Below are 20,970 nucleotides of genomic sequence, written 5' to 3' on the forward strand. Positions count from 1 at the left end.
AGCAGAACCAGGGCTGGGGGGGGCCTTCTAGCGCGCACCCCAAGCAGCTGACCGGGGGGGCGGAGGGGGGGCAGGGCGGAGCGGGAAGCCGAGGGTAATGAGACCGAAACCGGGACAGGGACTGCTACCACTGAACGGCACACTGGGGTCTAGCGATGTCTCGGCACTTTCCAAGCGCCCGTGATCTTGAAGGCAACTCAGAAGCTCAAGGGCTCAAGGGCTTGCCTTGGGTCAGGGCCGTTACAGCCGTTGCAGAGTGGTTATAACCGGACCTCGCTATGCAGCCCCCCCACGCTCCCTTGGTCGACTTACTTGGTCCCACCACGTTAGCAGCCGTGCCCCTCCGCTCCCTCCACGCCTCGCAGCCTGCAGCCTGCAGCCTCAGCCCGGTGCAACCACTCCACTCAGCTCCGCCCACAAACCGCGTCCTCGCCCCCTCGGCGCCCGCGTGCACGCCCCACAATCCTCAGTCAGTCAGTGATTCGCGGCAACAAGCAATCCTCATCCTCCTCTGGGACCTTTTACTGTTAAGATGGTGGTGGTGGCTTTTCTAACTTCATGGCACAGATCATTTGTGTCCATGGAAAAAAGTGACTACCTTGCATGATCCTCAGTTATTATTTCATTTTTTGCTGATAAACCCTACATGGTTGAGTCTTAACTGGGAGTAAGTCCCAGTACACAGCAGATGAATAATGTAAACAACCCGGGATCAATGCCCATAGCAGTCAGTTTCTCTCAGAGTCGTTTTTTTTGGACCACATCAAAGGCTGAGGAAAAGGCTAGAAATGTTGATTTCTGTGCTAAATTTGTAGTTTTTATGTGCGAGAGTGAATATTTGTTAAATTGATGATAATCCTTTTCTTAAGTCTCCTTGTATTTGTAAGAGAATGTTCCCATTGGTGGCCCAGTCATCTCCTTCAAAATCAGTTTAGAGAAGATTTTGCAGTCTATCATATAGATTCATCAAAGTCCCGTTTTGCGAGTCTGTAATAGAGATTATTAAGGAATCGCTATTACTGACTCGCAAAACGGGATTCATGTCCAAATCGCAATTTATATTGCGATTCCTACAGCTTCTTTATTTGCGATTAGCAAATTGCTAATCGCAAATAAGGAATAACTCCCCATTCATTCCTATAGGCCTAAAGGCCTATAGGAATGAATGGGAAGACACATCAATGTGCGAATCGCTATTAGCGATTCGCATTTTGAGTTTGCGATTTCAAGGGTGCAAGGGTGTCCAAAGGACACACTGTTGCACCCCTGAAATGATATTGGACGCTGGTGTTACGCACACACATGTCCCAAGGACATGTGTGTGTGTAACATACAACTTAGAAAAATGCACTTAAGTGCATTTTTCTAAGTATCCGCTATTTACCACAAGGTTTTACTTCGCGGTAAATAGCGGCCAAAAATAGCGAATTCGCAATTTTTAAATGTTTCATGAATGGCATTTAAGGAATCTCTAATTGATATTCCTTAAATGCGATCGCAATTTGAAAAATCGCTATTTTGCGATTTTTCAAATTGCGAGTTCATGATCCATTGATGAATCTCAAATGCCATTTTTGCGGGCGCTAACAGCTGATTTTTGCGATTCGCACCGTTTGCGCTCGCAAAAATGCTTGATGAATCTATATGTATATCAATAAAAATCATTGATCTATGAGACTGTATGTCAATATTTTGGTCCTTCTTGAATAACAGCACATTGATACTGTGTTGAGCAATGATTCCCTGGAGTTATTTGTCACTATAATTTCTGCAAAGATGTTTCCAAGTGTTTCAGCCCACCAGTAGGTGTCTGCGCAAGAATAAGCTGTGAGGGTATCATGTCAGGACCTGGAACTTTCATCTTAGTGAGTTCTTGTATGGCTCCCTTCACTTTATCCTTTAAGAAAGCCTCCAAAAGATTAACATGTATTAGCATGGTGAAAATGTCCTCATTACTTACAGTGGAGATTGGGTATAATATATTCTGTGCATCCTCATTCGTGGAACTGAAGACTTTGTAAAGATATATTGTCCAGACTTCTTCTGAGACATTTAATTCATAGTAGTTTCTCCTTACTCCAAGCCCTTCCCTGAACGTCCGCCCAAAGAAAATGTGTATCCTTCTCCAGTGTGGCTTTTTCTACCTCCTGCCACTTTCTGGTTGATAATTCAAATATTTTCTTTTTTTTCGGGCGTTATAGCTTACTCTTAACCCTTATTACATTTTGGGGGAGTTCACAGCAGTAGTGCAGTGTGCAATGCTGTTTTCTTTACTTTGCATTCTTCGTGGAACCATCCTTCTTTTCTGGAATTTGTTATTGTCTGCAGTTTTTTTAAACATGCACATACTTGAGATGATTGGGGTTAGTGGTTTCAGTAAAAGTAATAAAGTGGGAGTGTGGAGCGGACCCCAGGACTGTTCCGGATCTGTTTTTTATGTCGACTGTTGGTGAATCTGTGTTCCAGTCCTCTATGTTTGATTCACGATTTTTTTTCCCATCTGATACTGATTTGTCCTCCCAGGTGTTAGTTAGCTCTTAAATTTCAATAGGTGCTAAAAGTGTATTGGTTTTTAGCTCTAGGCAAAGGGGATTATGATCGCTTTCCAACTTCCATTGTACTTTCATGAATCTGCTCCAGTCAGTGATTTATGGTCGAATACATATTGTGCTCTATGGACATTATATATGGGCACCTTGAATGATTTATTTTCATAAGAATTACAGGCAAAGTTAAGGCCTACAACTAAGTAGAATAGGGCTAACTGTTTGCCTTTGGCATCTTCCTTGGGGGAAGCAAGACTGATTAAGGGGACGCCACACACAGCTTTCAATTCCATTAGGGTTTTTCATAATCATTTCCCCAATTTCCCATCATGCAATTGAGGTCATCAAAAATTAAGTTGAAGACCTTTGTCTGGTATGGCAGATGTAATGCTTCTTTAATACATTTTAGAAGGTGAATAAAACCAGCCATCTTTTATCTTGCATGTAGCTGTTTATTATTCTTATAGCTGAGTTATCTAAGATTGTAATATCCACAACATGAAGGTTTTTATGGACATCCTCCTTTACTGTGGTTTACACGCATCTATAAGTTCAGCACGATATCTGCACATCTCTGTTTCTTGTTTCTTGTTTTCCCCAATTCTTACACACTTTTTGCATGATTGATGTAGGCTGGTAATACCCTTGGTGATGAAGCCCATATTTCTTAAAGTATAATTACATCATGGGACGTTAGAAAGTGCAAAAATGCATTGTCCCCCATTTTTTGGGAGATCCCTGCCACATTCCAGGAAATAAGGAGCTTTTGAAGTCTCATCTATTGGGTTTGAAATCCCCCTGTGTATGTCCGTTGGCTAGTCAGTCCATTTTGACATGAATTGGTGGGTCCAGAGTATACAGTATCTTGCACTTGTTCACCTGGCATGCGCCATCTGTCAGTCTGGGCCTACACCATCCATCAGTTTGGACCCACCTAAAGTTCCTATTCTGACATAATGTGACAGATCTAGAATGTATGGGCCCTTGGTTTCGTTCTCCAGGGGGGCTGCGTCCTCTGGGCTTTGTTCACCTTTGATTTTTACTTACCCTTCACTGTTGACTTACAAAAAATCCAAATCCATGTCGGTGCCCTTGTTCTTGTGGTTATGCCAATTCAAACGTTTGCTTTGGACTATTCTATCAAACATCGATTAGCCATTTGTATGTTTTGTTTTCCAGGGACTCCATTCCTTCTCTATTCATTACTAATGAAATAATTTCTGAATCTCAACCATTCTCTGTTTCCAACTTGAGCCTTTAAAATATAATTATTTCTCGCCACTGCCTCTAAGGGAAGTACAGTTGGAAGGATAGCTTCTTCCTGTTCTGCCATGGGCAATTTCTATTGTACTTTTTCTTTTTGATTCATGCTCTTCATGGACAGTATTATTTGTTGATAGGCAGGATAAATCAGTAGTTTCTCCTGTGCACATGTAGTTATTGCCTCGCTCTCCTGTGTGTTCTTGATGTAGCTCTTGAATTTCCTTTTTCAATTCCATTATTTCAATATTGAGTTTATTTAGCCATTGCACAGTGCCTGTGAAGTTATGCATCTCACTATAAATCCCACTGTAATATGTGATTTCTCTCATCCTTGTACATCTACTGTCTTGTCCAAGGCATGTGTTTTCCACTAATTTCTCATTGTCTGCTTGGGGAGCCTTTTGTATGAAGCCATCTGTGGGACCTCCCATTTTCTGGGCTGATGTGTCAGTGGAGGGCGATCTGTAGATTTGCTACTCTGGTACCTGCTAGAGTGATGACATAATATGTTATTGTTAATGGTGGCTTGACCTGTACAGTCCTTGACTGCAAGACTGGAAGTTTCTGGGCTCAGGAGGGAACAACCAGACTCGATTGTCTCCTCTTGGGTATAGGTCAGTGGTTTTGCACCCTGTTGTTGTTTTAAATTGTGGAGGTCTGTATTGTGAATTTTTGTCAGACTCTTATTCAGTCTTTCTTTCCTGCCCAGGCTTGCAGCCAAAGCTCTATTTAATGTACTATTATGAGATTGTACTTTTTCATTCTCTTTTAAGGTTGGTGTCATTGCAGATAGATTCACCATAATGGGGGTTTCAGTTCATGCTGGGTGCTCTTTTCTGTAGCCGGGAAAAAGGAACACGGTACGGGGTTTCATTTAAACTCCTTTTAGTTAATATTATATCCTCCTGACCTTTACATCTGCAAATAAGACCGTGAGGATTTGCGATGTTTTTTTGGTTTTGGGAAATCCAATTTCATAGCCGTTTTAAAACTTCAAGCTCCTCAGAGGACAGGTGTGAGGTTGTGGCAAGCTACTCCTTAAAACATTTGACTCCCTTAGAGAATTTCCTTTAGAATAAAAATCTAGGGCGAGGAGACTTGACACTTGAACCCCACCGTAGATGTCACCACTGGGAACTCTCTATTTTCTTGCTCTCTTCTTCTATCCATGACCATACCTACTCTACTTAAAGAGGCATCTTCACCGATAATCATCACCACAGTCGTTGCCATTGCACTTGACTAGTTATCTATCTTGCTGGCCTTGCTATCTTGACATGAGAGTGCTCATCAGTTGTAAACTCATGGCTGTTAATATATAGCTCTGACTGTATCACCAGGAGCTTTGGCTCGGCTGACACACGTGGACCTGCATGTTGCAATTGTTGGGTATATGATTGGTCCCCCATTCGTTGGGTGAGCGATTGCATATTTTTTCAGTGCACCACTATCATTTTCCAAAGCCTCAAGCACTGTCTTCTGCTGACACCCAGGCCAGTACTTTAATACATTTGTCTGGTTTGTCTGTTTTTTCCCCCGGGTTAGTAAGTGGGATAAGTCCACATCTTTCTCATACACCTCTCAGTTGATTTAGTTGACTCAATTGCCATCGGCATCAAATAGTCTTTCCAGAAAACGAATTATTAAATGCCCTTCCAATTGGGTTTTACCTGAATTTCAAAATTAATTTTCAACTTTAAGACGAGTGTATCGTCGCACTAATGCACAGAAAACAAACAATGTAATACGAGTGTATACTTTTCAAAATACAAATGTTTGTGAAAAATGTGTTATTCAAAAGGGTACAGAAGATAATTAACATACAGATAAAAGTGATCGAGATTCCACACTGTAGTTTTTAAGTCTCATAGGCACGTTTGCCATAACCCATTTCGAACACTAGAATTAAGGTAAATCACCATTGATTTGATAATGAATAATTCCCAAAACAATGGTTACAATGAAAAATGGGTTAAGTTGTCAATGTTTCGGTCTTTAATGTGAGGACATCTATAAGACCATCTTCAGAACAGATTTTTCTCATGTGGACATGAAAACCCAGAACATTGTATGTTCGAGTACATGCAATTCTATGCATAAACGACGAAAGAATCGTGTTCAGAAAATCGGGTATAATGTGGTGGCACCCTTCTTTTTGTGAGCGCCCACTGTTAAACTGTAACTTCGATTTAAAGCGCATCCAGAAACAAATAATGTTGCACCAGAATAACCCATGCGTTTGTCAAGAGTTATCAGGATCAGACTGGTTATTCTTACTTTGAACAATGTCCCGAGTTTTTGAGGAATTATTCATTATGTAATCAATGATGATTTACTTTAATTCTATTTGACAATTTGAGACTCTCTATATTGAAAAAATCTCTTGTAGGCACTGCTACCCGACATTAAAATTATCTTAGCCAAGCCTCCAAGGGTCTTTAGTTGCCAAATTTCCAGTTTAAATCTTCTAACATAGGCATTAAACGAATAAGTACCAGAATACAGTCAAAGCAGTCAAGCAGCAACAAGAGTTGCGATTAAAGTGCATGAGCAGAGAGTGCATAAAATAAAGCACAACAGCAGGGACAAGGGACTCAAAAACCTGAAAATACTTCAGGCACTACAAGGAGAACCAGGCTATTCCCCTCTTGTGTTCCTGATTCAGCTGCTCAGTTTGGCTCATACAGAACAGAACCGCCTGGTTGATCCTGGGCAAATCACTAGGGGCCGGTCCTCTCACACTGCCCTGTGTCTAACCACAGCCACAGCAATCATGGATCACAGGGACCGAGAAGCCGAGAAAGGTGGGCAATGAACCGCTCACTGTAGGGCAGCACGCCAGTACAGGCAGGTCAACGGGTGGACAGGCAGGTGGATGAGCAGGCAAAGCTAACCACTGTGAGGGAGCCACGAAAGAAACCCATGCAGGATCGCAGGCGAGCAAGAAGCACTGGCAGCTACCCCCGCTGCTTCAACTCTGAACTGCACAGTCAGATGTTTATTATCTCTCGAACACAATCGAGGGTAGACTAAAGAATGCACAGGAATGAAGCTCATTAACACAGTATGTATATCAAGAAGGTTTTCAGATTTGGAGGTATTGCTGGACGGATTGAATGAACACGCTTGTCATTGATTGCTGTCTTTTTACCGAATCGCAGATTCTGAATCGCAAATCGAAATGTATCAACATAATCGCAAATATTTAGCGATTCGGTTAAAATCGCTAAATATTTGCGAGAAATACAATAGCGATTCCTTACATGGAAAAAATCGCAAATTTGCGATTCCTTAACGCGAAAAATCGCAAAATTGCGATTTTTCCGGAATCATTCAATTGCAATCCTGATGCAGTTTGATGACATCACCATCCAGGAAGTGACTGACTACCCATGCTGCAACAGTATTGTTTGGCAGAGAGTGTGAGAGTGAGGATTGCTACTGAGGAGCCATGGCTGAGAGTGAGAACAAGGAATTGCCTGCAACCCAGCAGGAGCAGCAAGAAGGAGAAACTTCTAGAAAGAGAAAGATGAAGTTCTCAGAAGCTGAACTGGAGACACTCATTACTGAGATGGTGCCAAATCACGATGTGTTTGGAAAGAGCTCACACAAGGTGCCTAAAGCAAGGAAAAGACGCATCAGGGAAGGCATACAGGCAAAAGTCAATGCCCTGGGAGTTACACACAGGAGTGTGGAGGTACTGCGCAAGCGCTGGTACGACCTGTGCCAGCGCTCCAAAGAAAAGTTAGCAGCCAGACTGGAGCAGTTTCAGCTCACCGGTGGAGGGACCTCCAATGTACCAGATTCTACACCGCTTTAGGAACTTGTAGAGGGAACACTGGCTCCAGAGAGTGTTGCGGGCGTGTCTTTGCTAGACAGCTCCTACCAACCAGCTTCCAGACCAGGTAAGATGCATGCCATCACACCCCAAACCACCCCCCCACACCCCTGCAGCAACCTAGGGATTAGGGGAACCACATGTCACGCTAGAGCAAGTACACAGGCAGTCACAGCAATGCATTGTGGGAGATGTAGTCACATGAAAAATAACTATTGCGAGAAGCAGCCATGCTAGGCAATTTTCACATGTGCAGGTCAGGAAAGGGGAATAAGAAAAGTAAAGTAAGGGTAAACTGTGAAATATTTTATTTTCACATTAGAAATTAGTAAGTTAAATTAATGTGTGCTGTTCTATCCACAGCACCTGCAACTAATAAGCCAACAGGCAGTGGAAGAGACACAGGACCTCCAGACTCTGGAGACACTGGCCAGGTGCAGGACACAGATGGGGAGGACAGCCCTGTCATTCCACCAAAGGGACCCAGGAGGAAGATTGTGAGGCCATTGTAAGTCATGGAGGACGATAATGAGGACACCAATAACATTGTGAAGTCTGAAGCCCTAGCTTCACAGCAGGAGTCAAGGCCACAACACAGCCAGGGTCCACAGGTCACAGGCAGGCGTAGACCCCGCACAGCCAGCAGCTCCGTTGATCAGCAGGAAGACTCGGTTTTCGCAGGGCTGGAATTACACATGCTCCAAGTACAGCGCCTACAAGCGAAACACATGAAGGCGATACAGCGTGAGATGAGGGCAGGGCTCAGGGACATACGTGAAGAAATGAGGGGTGCTGTGCAAGTGCTTACTGAGGAGTTACGTGCCGAACGCGCTGCTAGGCGCAAAGAGCTGGCCCGCATGGACCGGTACACGCGTGCAATCAACCGCCTGGCCTCATCAACCAATATTCTGTCCAGGCGCACCATTGAAACCCAGCGTGAGTTCTCTCACAGCATTCAGGACATTGCCACTGTCGTTGTGCAGTCCACATCTGCCCTGGATGAACTGCGTGCCCTATGTACCACAGGACCAGGAGTACTGACTCCAAGTGAGGAGGACTCCCAGTCAGTGCGGAGCTCCACCACCCAACCACCCACCGTAGAGAGGCGCCGTAGTGGCAGGAGCAACAGGCCTGCTACATACAATTAGGATGTGCAGCCAAATAACAATGACTAGCAGGGGCAAAATAAGGACAACTACAGTGTTGACTTTGCAGTCACTCCAGTTACATAGTTGCACTGTGAATTGAACATGTGCATTACATTGGGAGTGTTTGTACTTGCCTATGAAGATGTGTGGCATTGTTGCTGTAGCTATAAAAACACAGTTGCACAGATTGAAGCTGTCATTGTGTCATTATTACTCACCTAGAAGTAGTTGCGCGTAATCTCATCACGCCTCTCTCGCCCAGCTGCAGCACCAGCTACACCAGCTGCCATGCGTCCAGGTCCAGGCCCCTCCACGTCAGAGGATTCAGATTCGCTCAACTCCTCTGGTGTGCCTTTCCTGGTAGCGATATTGTGCAGCATGGCACATGCTACAACAATTTTGCAGCACGTTTCGGGGCTGTATTGGAGTGCTCCTCCACTTTTATGAATGCACCTGAATCTGCTCTTCAATATGCCAAAGGTTCTCTCGATGGTGCCTCTTGTTGAAATGTGTGCCCGGTTGTAGCGCCGCTCCCCAGCAGTAGCAGGATTGAGGTAGGGTGTCAGGATGAAATCCCGGACTGCATAAGCACTGTCACCTGTGGTTGGAAATGTAAACTGTTAGTCACTGTAATGCACATGCTAGTCAGTTGACATGTGGCCTATGTATGAGAGCATTTACCTAGTAGGTATCCCTCGCCAAAATCACCTCTTGAGAGTCTATGGTATAGCCCACTGTGACTGAAGATAAACGCGTCATGTGTGCTACCCGGATACTTTGCCACTATGTCAGTGATGATGTTTTTGGCATCACACACCACCTGTATATTAAGTGAGTGGTAGCATTTCCGGTTCCTGTATATGTAATCATCGTTTGAGGGGGGATATTGCAACATGTGTCCCATCGATGCATCCTATGATGTGGGGGAATTGGGCAATGTTTTAAAAGTCCTGCTTGGTCTGTGCTAGTTCCTGTGGGGTGCTGGGGAAGTGTATCTGGTGTTGCATCCTCTGTGTCATGGCATCGAGGAACCCATGGAAAAAACGCAACCAGGCACTTTGTGACACCCCTCCTGCTGTGGCTATTACCCCCTAAAAACTACCTGAGGCCAGTAGGTGTAGTGAACACAGGACCTGGATGTGTGTGGGTATGGCTTGTGTCCTCCGTGTGGGGTGTTCTAGATAGGGTCTGAGTTCTTCAATTAATTCTAGTATGCTCTCTTCCTCCAGTCTGTAGTGGGTGTAGATGTCCTCCTCAGTGCGCTGGTAGATGGTGATGCGCGCACGGAATATCCTCTCCTGCCGTCTCCTCCTCTGCGCCACAGCTCTCACTCTTCGCTCCTCGCACGTAGAGCCCAGACATTGTGGAAAAGAGTGTGTTGCATTGTGGGCTTCCTTAAATACTTTGCACCTGGTTACCACCTGCTTCCACTTGGTGGTAATTGCGATTCCTTAAAATGCGAATTTCATCAATTCGCAATTTGCTAAATTTTGATACATATCATTGTGAATCCTTATTTGCGATTTCCGAATTTGCGATTATCGCAAACAGGTATAATCGCAAATTTGGGATTCGCTCTGGATTTTGCAAATTGCAGGCTCTCGCAATTTTTGGGAATCGCTAAATTAGCGATTCCTTGAATTGCGATCAATTTTGCCTTCATACATTGGAAATTGCTAATTTTCATTCGCAAACGCTATTATTACAGAATCGCAGCGTTTGCGACTGAAAATTAGCTTCATACATATGGGCCCATATGATTTCAGACCCTGTAGCCAAAACATCATAATCTTTCGGGCAAGACCACATCATGTATCTCCATGAGCCAATTTCTTTCTGAAACATAAAGGAAGTGTGCATTCCAACCATTCCTGCCCTCCAACGCCAGTAAGGGGGTATATGAGACTCTAGGTATACATTTTAATTGGTTTAATCCAAGCTGAGTTCGTTAACTCCCTGGGATCAAGAATGTGTCTCTCAGTCTGCATCATCCGACTGTCCCTCATCATCTTCTCACTTGGCATGGAGTACTGACAACTCATTTGGTGAGTTTGCTATAAGTCATCAAAAGATAACAGAAGTACTGCCCATGCTGATTTTATTTAAGCCTCAACATGGGAGAAATCCTCAATGTCTGTACCTGGAGCTGGAGGACTATCCACCGCCAGTGCATGCATCAAGTGAAGATATCTAAAAAATTGAGTATTGGAAGGCTACGATTTGGGCTGCAGTTTCAAAAATGGATAAAAATAGGTGCCATCCCACTCATCTCCCAACAGTTAGATTCCAATGTTGTCCTATGACTGGAACCAAGGGTGTTGTTCAGTTTACATCAGGTAGGTTCCATTCCACCATGGTGTCTGTAACATCAATTTGCCCTCCCATCCAATCCACCTCTTTGCCTTTTACCATCACTTAAGGGCCATAAAACTGTCTGGGAGGAGCCAGATGGCATAGATCTATATAGTAATTCTTCCAAACTCTGACACTGAAGAAATGTGTTGGGCTTGGCCCTTTCATTAAAGGCATTCCCATACTTTTTTGCTTTCACCCTCCTGTTTTCCAAACCCATTTCTGTTGGCTTTTAGGACCTTGTTCACTTTAACATTGCTAATCAGTGCTAAAGTGATTGTGCTCTCTCCTTTAAACAAGGTAGAATGGTGATTCTCCAGTTAACATGCAAAGAGAATGATTTCATTAAAGACAATGGAGGCTAACATTATGCTCTATCCTTTTATTGCTGATACAACATGCAGCCCCTTAAATAACATTACCACATCATAAAGCATAGATTGTTTAATACATGTAAGCATTCAGTGCACATAGTCTTCATCCTATTTTAGGATGCGATAAAAACTAAAGAAACAAAAATGGCTGGACATCCTTTGGAGGTAACCAAGAAGCTCCATATCTTCAATAAACAAATAATAATCTGTCTTCATTAGGTTGAGCACACACATTATTCTCTGGAAAACAATCTAACTATAAATTACCTATACAAATCAATATATCTTTATAACTCTAACCATGTCAATAATTATAGCTTAACACAGTAAGTTGGCATTATAACACCAACCATAATGATAATTATACCTTATCACAGTGTCTTTAAAATATTGTTTCTTTTTTTGTTTTGTTTTCCACCATAAGTGTGAGGAGTGTGGGATACTGTTAGACTCCATTGTCTTTAATGAAATCAAGATTCTCTTTGCATGTTAATTGGAGAATAGCCATTTCATTACAAGACCAGAGACTACCATTATACAAGTTTAAAGCTATTAAGTGCTGCACGACTTACATTTTCCACTGGTCATGAACAAAACTTAGCAAAAGTATTACATTTGACCAATCTGCTTCATTTAAAATTTCCAGTAAGGAACCACAGACCGGAACACCTTACTAGCCATCGTCCCTCTCGTGGAATAGACACCAAATCGTGAAAGATCCACGCCAGACTCATTAGTGACTGAAAGTACCCATCTGGCCAAAGTTGCCATAGACACTGCTTTATAAGGTTTAACATAAGACAATAGCACTTGATCTTCCCCATGTGGTCTAAACTCCAACATCTTGTCCTCGTACATCTTCATACAACTCACCACACAACGTTTTTTGCAATCATTGAAAAATTGATCGATAATTAATTGAGACATTGTTTTTCTTTTCTAAATATCAAAATGTACCCCTCTACAGAGTAAAATATATTAGAAATTTCTAGAGCATTAACATCAGAGACTCTCCTGAAAGAGATCAGACATAGAAAAGTTCTTGGTTTCATAGAAATTTGCAAGTTACATGGAAGATTAGTAAATAACTTAAAAACCAAATGTATGTCCCAATGGGACTCATAACGGGTTTTAAGTGGTCTCTTAATTATCACACCCTCCATTACTCTTCTTATTAGTGGGTCACTGCCAATGGCAAAATAATTAATTAAAGCATGACCAGCAGAAATGGCTGATCTATAACAATTTATTGTTCTATCGGACAGACCTGAATAAACTAGGAACAGTAAATAATTGTCTATCTCTTGGGATAGGAGCTTCCACAGGATTGAAACCGCTTGACATACATCAAGCCCATCACTTCTTCCAAATGTCCCTGCATCTTTTCCTAATTTCAGGGGGCAAATATTCATCCAATAGGTCTCTAGCCTCTCCTGAAAGGCTTGAATATCTTCCTCAACTCCGGAAATCTTCTAGGTAAGAATGTTAATTTTCCCTTCTAAAACGGAAGGGTGTTCTTCTCCTTCTGAATCCTTCAGTACACAAAAATATACTGGGATCAGCCGTGGAATAGCTACTGCTAGTTCCATCACTCCAGGGAACCATAACTGAGATCTCAAAAAAGAGTCACTGGACTCACACTGAAACTTTCCATTCTCACTTTTATTAACACTCTCCCTGAATCATGGAGGACGGTGGAAAGGCATAACCTCCCATTCTTCCCCAGTCTTCTAGGAAGGCATCTACTGATAAAGCTCCTAGATATGGTCTCCAGCTTAATAATTCAGATCCTGAAACGTTAGTCTGCTTGCAAACAAACCCACCTGAATGGGACCCCCTCTCTCAACACAATTTTGTTGTTCTAACAGAAATACCAGATTTGTCTTGCTAACTCCAGTAAAGTTGTTGACCTTGGGCCCCCTAAATGGTTTATATATATGTTGGGTTCTGGCTGGAATGTGCTGGGATCTAGTGTGAGCTTGTGTTGGGATTGTGGGATTCTATTGTGGAATGTGGTTCCTGGCAAGGCAGTTGCTGCCGGGATCTGAAGAGCGCTAGACCGAATAAACCATTCTCCCATCTACCTTGGTGGTGTCTTCTTTCAATATGTTTCAGCTCTGAAGTTGTCTACCCACAGTAAAGTAACACTGTTTTCTAGAACTGTCTTGAAATCATGGAGGAAGGTGGAAAGGCATAACCTCCCATTCTTCCCCAGTCTTGTAGGAAGGCATCTACTGCTAAAGCTCCTGGATATGGTCTCCAGCTTAATACTTGAGATCCTGAAACGTTAGTCTGCTTGCAAACAAATCCACCTGAATGGGACCCCCGCTCTCAACACAATTTTTTTGTTCCAACAGAAATACCAGATTTGTCTTGCTAACTTCACTAAAGTTTTTGACCTCGGGCCCCCTAAATGGTTTATATATGTGTTGGGTTCTGGCCGGAGTGTGCTGGGATCTCATGTGAGCTTGTGTTGGGATTGTGGGATTCTATTGTGGAATGTGGTTCTTGGCAAGGCAGTTGCTGCCGGGATCTAAAGAGCGCTAGACCGAATAAACCAATCTCCCATCTACCTTGGCGGTGTCTTCTTTTCAATATGTTTCAGCTGTGAAGTTGTCTAGCCGCAGTAAAGTAACACTGTTTTCTAGAACTGTCTTGAAACTCATTAAGGCATTGAGTGCTGCTAACATCTCCATACTATTTATATGGAGTAATTTTTCATTCTTCAACCACCTCCTGCTGTTTCTAAACTGTTCAGTTGTGCTCCCCAAACTAAATTGCTGACAATCGACTCCAGAGTCTGATGTGGCATATTCCCTAAGATTGCCTTGCCATTCCATGCCTCCAAATTTTTCAACCACCACTCCAGATGCTCTTGTGCTTCTAAGGATAGCAAAAGGGTGTCCCCATACCAAAGACCCTTCCTTAAACTCATGGCCTTTAATCTCTGTATTGCTCTGTAATGTAAGGTGCCTAGAGAAATTGCTTGAATCGAAGTAGACAAAAGTCCCAAAACACTTGCCACCTGTTGCAAAAGGATTTCCTCCTTTGACAAAAGCAATTGTATCTCTTGATTTATCTTTTTTACTTTCTTTTGTGGTAAAACGAGTTGTGACAAAAAGTATCTACTTGGAAACCTAGAACTCTCAGATTCGGTGAGGGGACCATAACACACTTATCCATGCTAACTATGAAACCAAGGCTTTTAAGTGTTACTGCATTCAGCCCTAAGTGCTCTAAGAGATCCACTCTGCCCTGGGACCTGAGTAAAATATCATCTAAATATATTATTAAAATGATACATTTTTTCCTCGGGAAGGTTACCGCTGGATATACCACCTTGGTGAAACATCAAGGAGCCGAAGATAGTCCAAAGGGAAGACACAGTAATTGGTACAGGATACCTCTCCAGCTGAAGCAGAGATATTTCTCACTGTTTGTGTCCATAAGAATCACAAAATATGTGTCCTTGATGTCTAGTTTTACCAAACAATCCTTTGACTGTAAAATATCCTTTAAGAAATGGATCCCTTCCATCTTGAAATATGTGTCCTTGATGTCTAGTTTTACCAAACAATCCTTTGACTGTAAAATATCTCTTAAGAAATGGATCCCTTCCATCTTGAAATGCCTGTAAACCAAATAACGTTTCAAGTCCCTTAAATTTACTACTGGACCCCAACCCTTGTTTTTTTTCTTTACAAAGAAAACAGAACTCACAAAACCTCCTGCTCCTTGTACGTTCTGGACACGAAACGAATCAAGGCCCCTTTCTCTAGTAACTATGCTATTTCTATATCTATTAGGACCATCTTTCTGTATCTAGCGTTAAATCCTTTGGTTGTCTCAACTGTATAGGCTCTTCCAGAAACTCTATCTTGAAGCCAATAACTGTTCATAAAACCCAAGAGTCCCTTCTTAATTTCCTCCAATTGTGTTAAAAAAATGTTAACATTTCCCGACCTTTAATAGGGAAGAACCAAGACAACACAGCTTGGGAACCTGAAACCGGAGGTCTTGGTCTCCCTCCATGAGACAATGATGTTCCCCCTCTTCGGGGGTCGAAATTTGGGCTAGGACTGTAGCCCCTTCCATAGCCCCATAGCAATGTACCATATATTCAGGTATCTTGGTTGTAGTACTGAGACCTAAATGAGGCTTTGCTGGCAGCCGGTCACCCCCTACCAGCCCGTCCAAAAATGGCTCTTGGGGGAAACACTCTGCGCATATTATTTTGAGCCTTACTGAAGGCAGTGACAACACTTTTGCCAAACAAAAGGCCCTTCAGGTCTCCAACGTCTCCTCTTGTTGACAAATCTGCCAACTTTGGGTTAATTCTTAAAATCATTGCTTTGTATCTCTCAGTGATAAGGTAAGCGTTAACATTGCCTATAAAGCCAATGGCACGTTGTGCCCATCAGCTCAAGTGTTCCAAATTGACTTTTCCATCTTTACATATGGCTTCCTCTGCCACGTACAAATTGCAGGTGAGAGGTCCCAAAATGGCAAGCAGTTTATCTTGAATTTGTTTAAGGCATTTCTCAATCCCTTTACTTGGATCCATTGCGGATTTGAACAAAAAAGTAATAATATCCGGATCCAGGTTGGGAGCTTTGGAAGCCTTATTCTCTGTAGAGGGTCTTGGGCATTCAGCCCAGAGTAAGTTGCGGGTTTCTTTATCTAAGGACTTCCTTACTCAAAATTTTAAATACTTTGAAATGTGGTCCATTGGCCACCACTCCCCACTGTGTGGGTGTTTGATCATTGTTCAATTGAACATCTCACAATGTCATCATCTAAGCCTAAGGTGTCATAGCTTTCCTGGAGATCAAAAATATATCCATCCCAAGTGTCATATCCTCATCATCAATATTCTTTTCTGGAGAAATTAATTTTAATTATTGTGCCATGAAGGTCACTCTTTCTTTTAATGCAATTACGGAAAACTTTTCCTTCTGCCCTGTTACGGTGACCTTTTACTTTTGTGCTGCTGAGAGCACCACACTCTATTGTAGCGCGCAGGCAGCAACACTGCAGGCAAGGTCTTTCACCTTCTCTATGTGTTTTTCTGGGAATCTTTTCCCCTCTTTCTGGGTTCAGAGGAAGAAGAAGAGTCTCCTCGTAGAAAGAAAAATAGTATTCCTCTGAAGGGGCATCCCTCTCCCGCTTGTTAATGTAGTGCCTACTGCCTCTTTAATTGAGGACCTAAGTTCCTCCTCCACACATTTTGTTAGGGATTCCCCCAACTCACCAATACTCTAATTTTGTATATTTGCTCTTTCAACACTTTGCTGTAAGGAAAAATAAAACAATTGATTCTTAGCTTCTTAGCTAAAGCTAGTCTGTTTCCTTTTACGTAAGCTTGCCACTAGATGGAGCTCTCATATCGTAAATACATGTATTGTAGATAAATAGATCAATTTTCTGCGACTTTAGTACAGGAGATTGCAAGAACCAATTTGATTTTTCCTGTCTGTGTCCAATGAAGGACAGGGTTTGAAAAACAAATCCTAGAAGGCAACGCGGTCAGGAGGCGGGGGCTTCAGCTCATCCACTCAGCCGAAACTATGCCTGCAGGCGTGACCCTATTTCGGTGAATGTAGATTGTTCAACAAACACCACAAACTCACAAGTTTCACCAATAGGGAAGGAAACATCAGTAGGTATCTAAAACGCTTTGAATTTCCATCTGCAGGATTCCTTTACGGGCTGTTCAGGCCCCAATATTACTTTCACCAGGACGGGTCGGGTAGGCTTTGCCCCAACACTACTACAGCTTCAGCTGTGCAGACCCTTCTCACGTCCGGAAGGTAACCGCACAAAGCCTCTCTATTGGTGGGGTGGGACTCGGTCCCCCAGCAGGCTCTACACATAATGCAGCGTAGTGCTGGAGGTGTCATCATCCTCCTCTCCCCACAAGACTGGCAACTTGCCCCCGCAGTTTGGGCCGAAAGCAGGCATACCCGGACTGTGCCCGGGCTGCACCAGGGCCAAGGGTGGGTCCATCTTCACCTGTCCACGCCCCGAAGAGGCTGGGCTGGACTCCCCCCTGAGATCTGCCCTAGGATCCATTGTGACCTATGTCCTGTGGAGTACTCAAACTGTTTCTACGAAAGGAGGTATAGTGTTATCCCCCTAACCTTTCTTCTTGGTGCTTTGATTTGTGGCCGAAATATGCTGGTCTCTTTTTGTGTCTTGCTTGCTGAGTTCTCGCTTGATTATTCTGCCTTTTCCCTATTTTTTTCCATTCGAAACCACCTTAGTTTATAAACGTGGGTAAGAGGAAGGGGGGCCCCAGTATCGCTAGTGTGTTACCCCCTCCACGCACCTGCTTGATCATGGACAACTACTTAACCTGGGCAGCTGATATGGTTTCCAATGAAATACGTCTGGTGGAACGTCATCTTTCTCTCACTACTGATAAAATTGATGTAAGTGTTCTCTTGCCCATCAACCAAAGATGTATTGACCTGCCACCACCGACAAATGCCTCAACCGTAATAAGTTCTCCAGCTGACTTACTGGCCCATAATAGTAACAGGGAGGTCAAATTCCCGGTAACAGCATAGCATGGAAACCATTAGGGGTCTAATTAATAAATCCATTTACTGGCTGAATAACAATGTTGCAGGAAACTGGGACGTTTCAAAAGAGATCTTGATGGCAAGGTGGGAGCGGGATAGATGGGGGAAAAGGGCACAGTGGTGATGTTATTGTGGTTAATTTTCGTAATCCTTTTGCTGTCCAGGAAATCTTGCATAAAGCAAGCATAGGAATTGTTAAACTTACTCCAGTCAATATATTGCCACTTGGCTTTTTTTATCAGCATCCTATTGACCCCTCCTGTTTTACTGGTGGTTTGACCTCACCAATGAGTGTGTTACCCAGTCTCCTCCCTCAAAAGCAAATCCATCTGAATAATAGATTTCCAGCTTTGGCTGGGTTGGAGGACATCGATTGACGGTTTAGGGCGGAGCATGGTTGCTCCGGTCATCTTGTGAAGGGCGGTGCACCTAAATGCCTCATTCCTGATGATCAATTGTGTACCAATTTTATTCTGTTCCATCTTTATACAGAGCTTGGTGTTCAGGATAAGGGTAGGGCACCCGATTGTCCAATTGCTGTTGCACATTTTATTAAGATATCTCTCCTAATTTTCCATCTCACAGGGTCCGGTTTACTGGAGATTGGTGGGTAACTGATGGCTCCATCCCTACTGCCTGTCTGCCAAATAACTCTACTCCAAATTATCCCCGCAAAGTGCTTGATGCACTGGATAAGGGCAGGGCACTAAATGGTTCAATTCCTGTTGCCCTATCGTCTCCTACCCTCCAACTGTTCTCCCTCTCCCCAAGGTCTGGTATGAGTACCTGCATGGATGAAGTCCCAATAGGCAATGCCTGCATTTTTCAAGTTGGAATATTGCGGGCCTAGCCTCCAAAACCTCGATTGATGGATGGCGATCATTTATTGCAAACTTCTATATCGTTTTCCTGCAGGAAACTTGGGAGATAAATGAAATAGCGTTCAACAGCTTCATGTGCTTTACTTTACCTGCGACTCCATCTTAATCTGGCAGAGCAAAGGGGGGGTTTAACCACTTGCTTTAAAGTTAATATTGCTTGCTAAGTTCTACCTATCCATCAGGTGCAAGGGGAAGCACAGGCCTTCTGCCTTAGCTGGAAAGACACCCATAAAATGTATTTGATACATTTCTATAATAACAACTTCTCGAGTAAGGGTGATTGCCATTTTCAAGGTTTTTTTGCTGCGATCGATATGCTTGTAGAGAAAGAGGCTGGGCGGAATGACCCCTTAGGCTGACGGGGGACTTCAGTGCTAAACTGGGCCATCCTCCGACCATATCTCCAACTACCTTCGACCCATTTGCCTGAGACCTTGATTGTAATGTGATGGACTCGAGGGGGTGGGTCCTTTTCTCTCTCCTGGTGGAACAGGGTCTGGTCAACAAGATTCCTAATTTTTCTGATCATTATATTCCAACCTTTATAGGGCGGGGAGCTGGGAGCACTATTGACAATATTTTTACTTCCTGGCGCATGTCCCCAATTGTTAACAACTGTGAGGTCCTTGTTCAGACCTATAGTGACCATAACCCCATTTCTGTCAAGATACATGTGGAGTAGGGGTTTGGGCGAACCGGAAGAACAGGCGGGGAGGCCGGATTTAGTGCGCTATGATCAGCGAGATTTATTGACTTTGCAGGGTATGGAAGGAAAGTGTCAGGGAAAACACACAATGTTCGGTAGGTCCCGGATGTCCTCCGCTGGGTGGGCGTCGTCTGGAGGGGGTTCTCTGCTGGGCTGGGGTCGTCGGGTGAGGGTCTCTGCTGGGCTGGGGTCATCTTGTCCTGGGATGTGCACCGGTGTCCCTCGAAGGTATATACAAAGGAGAGAAAGTACAGGGCCGTTAGTCCTTTAGCGTAGGACCGTTTGAGTACTGTCACTGACACCGGGTTGTGAAGGTTCGGAAAACGAAATGTGTGGGCGGGACGGTAAGGAGGGCTAAGAAGGGGAGGACAAGAAAGAGGAGGGGAAGAGGGTGATATCGTGAAGGGAAGGTGTAATGGCCTCTATACAATATACAGTGCGAGTGGTAGGGTTATCTATAATATAGGGTGGCTCGGTGGTCTATCAGGTGACGTTCTAGTTACACTACTTTACAACTATCTACAATGGGAACACGGAGAATAGATAACAGCGTACTCACGTGCCCCGCCGCAACTCTCCAGCGAGTTGCGGCCGCTGTCCAGCCACCTCCTGAGGACTCCACCAGTCTTCGGACCAGACGTCCTCTTCCTCGCCTCGGCTCTTCAACTCGCCTTCGCTCTCCGTCACGGGTTCTTTGCTTGCTGGCTCCTGCCACGGGTCTGCTGCTCGGAACCCTCTCCCTTCCAGGTTATCGGCTTTTCTGTGTTCCGGGGATGTACTTCCGGGGTCAGGGGGGACCGCTTCCGGTTCTCCGTGCGTCGCCACTGGTTGCTGTAGGGGAAGAGAGAGGGGAGGAGTCCTGGTTGACAGGGATGCGTTATGGCCGGGCTCGGAGATCAGGGACCTCAGGCTCGGACGCCACCCCGCAGAGGTAAGGGCCGCTTCCTTTCCACAATACAGTTGTCAGATGTGTAACCCAAGAGAATGTTTTTGCCTCTGTAGGACATGTCTACCAAGGATGCAGTGCGCACAATGGTTTGGCCGACTGCAAGCCTGGAGAGCGTTATGTTCCAAGTTGTATGTAATAGTACTGATCTGGTGAATAGCTGCAATCATGTACCTTGTGACCCGGCCCTCATTCTAACTGACTTTTCTAATCTTTTAGCAAAGATAAAAGTGGTACTTCCCAGATCCAATGTTCAGCTGCGTCGTCATGTTAAATCATGATTTGATAAAACATGCAGAGCAACCAATGATACCTTATGTGGGCCCCTAAAG

General features: G+C 43.8%; 1 protein-coding gene across 1 annotated transcript in view; it reads left to right on the forward strand.

The window, feature by feature from the left end:
• The window catches only part of HCRTR2 (hypocretin receptor 2), a 1,670,131-nt gene that overhangs the window by 282,580 nt on the left and 1,366,581 nt on the right, over nt 1-20,970 (forward strand). The window lies entirely within an intron of this gene.

The sequence above is a fragment of the Lissotriton helveticus genome, chromosome 6, assembly GCF_964261635.1.
Source record: "Lissotriton helveticus chromosome 6, aLisHel1.1, whole genome shotgun sequence".
NCBI lineage: Eukaryota > Metazoa > Chordata > Amphibia > Caudata > Salamandridae > Lissotriton > Lissotriton helveticus.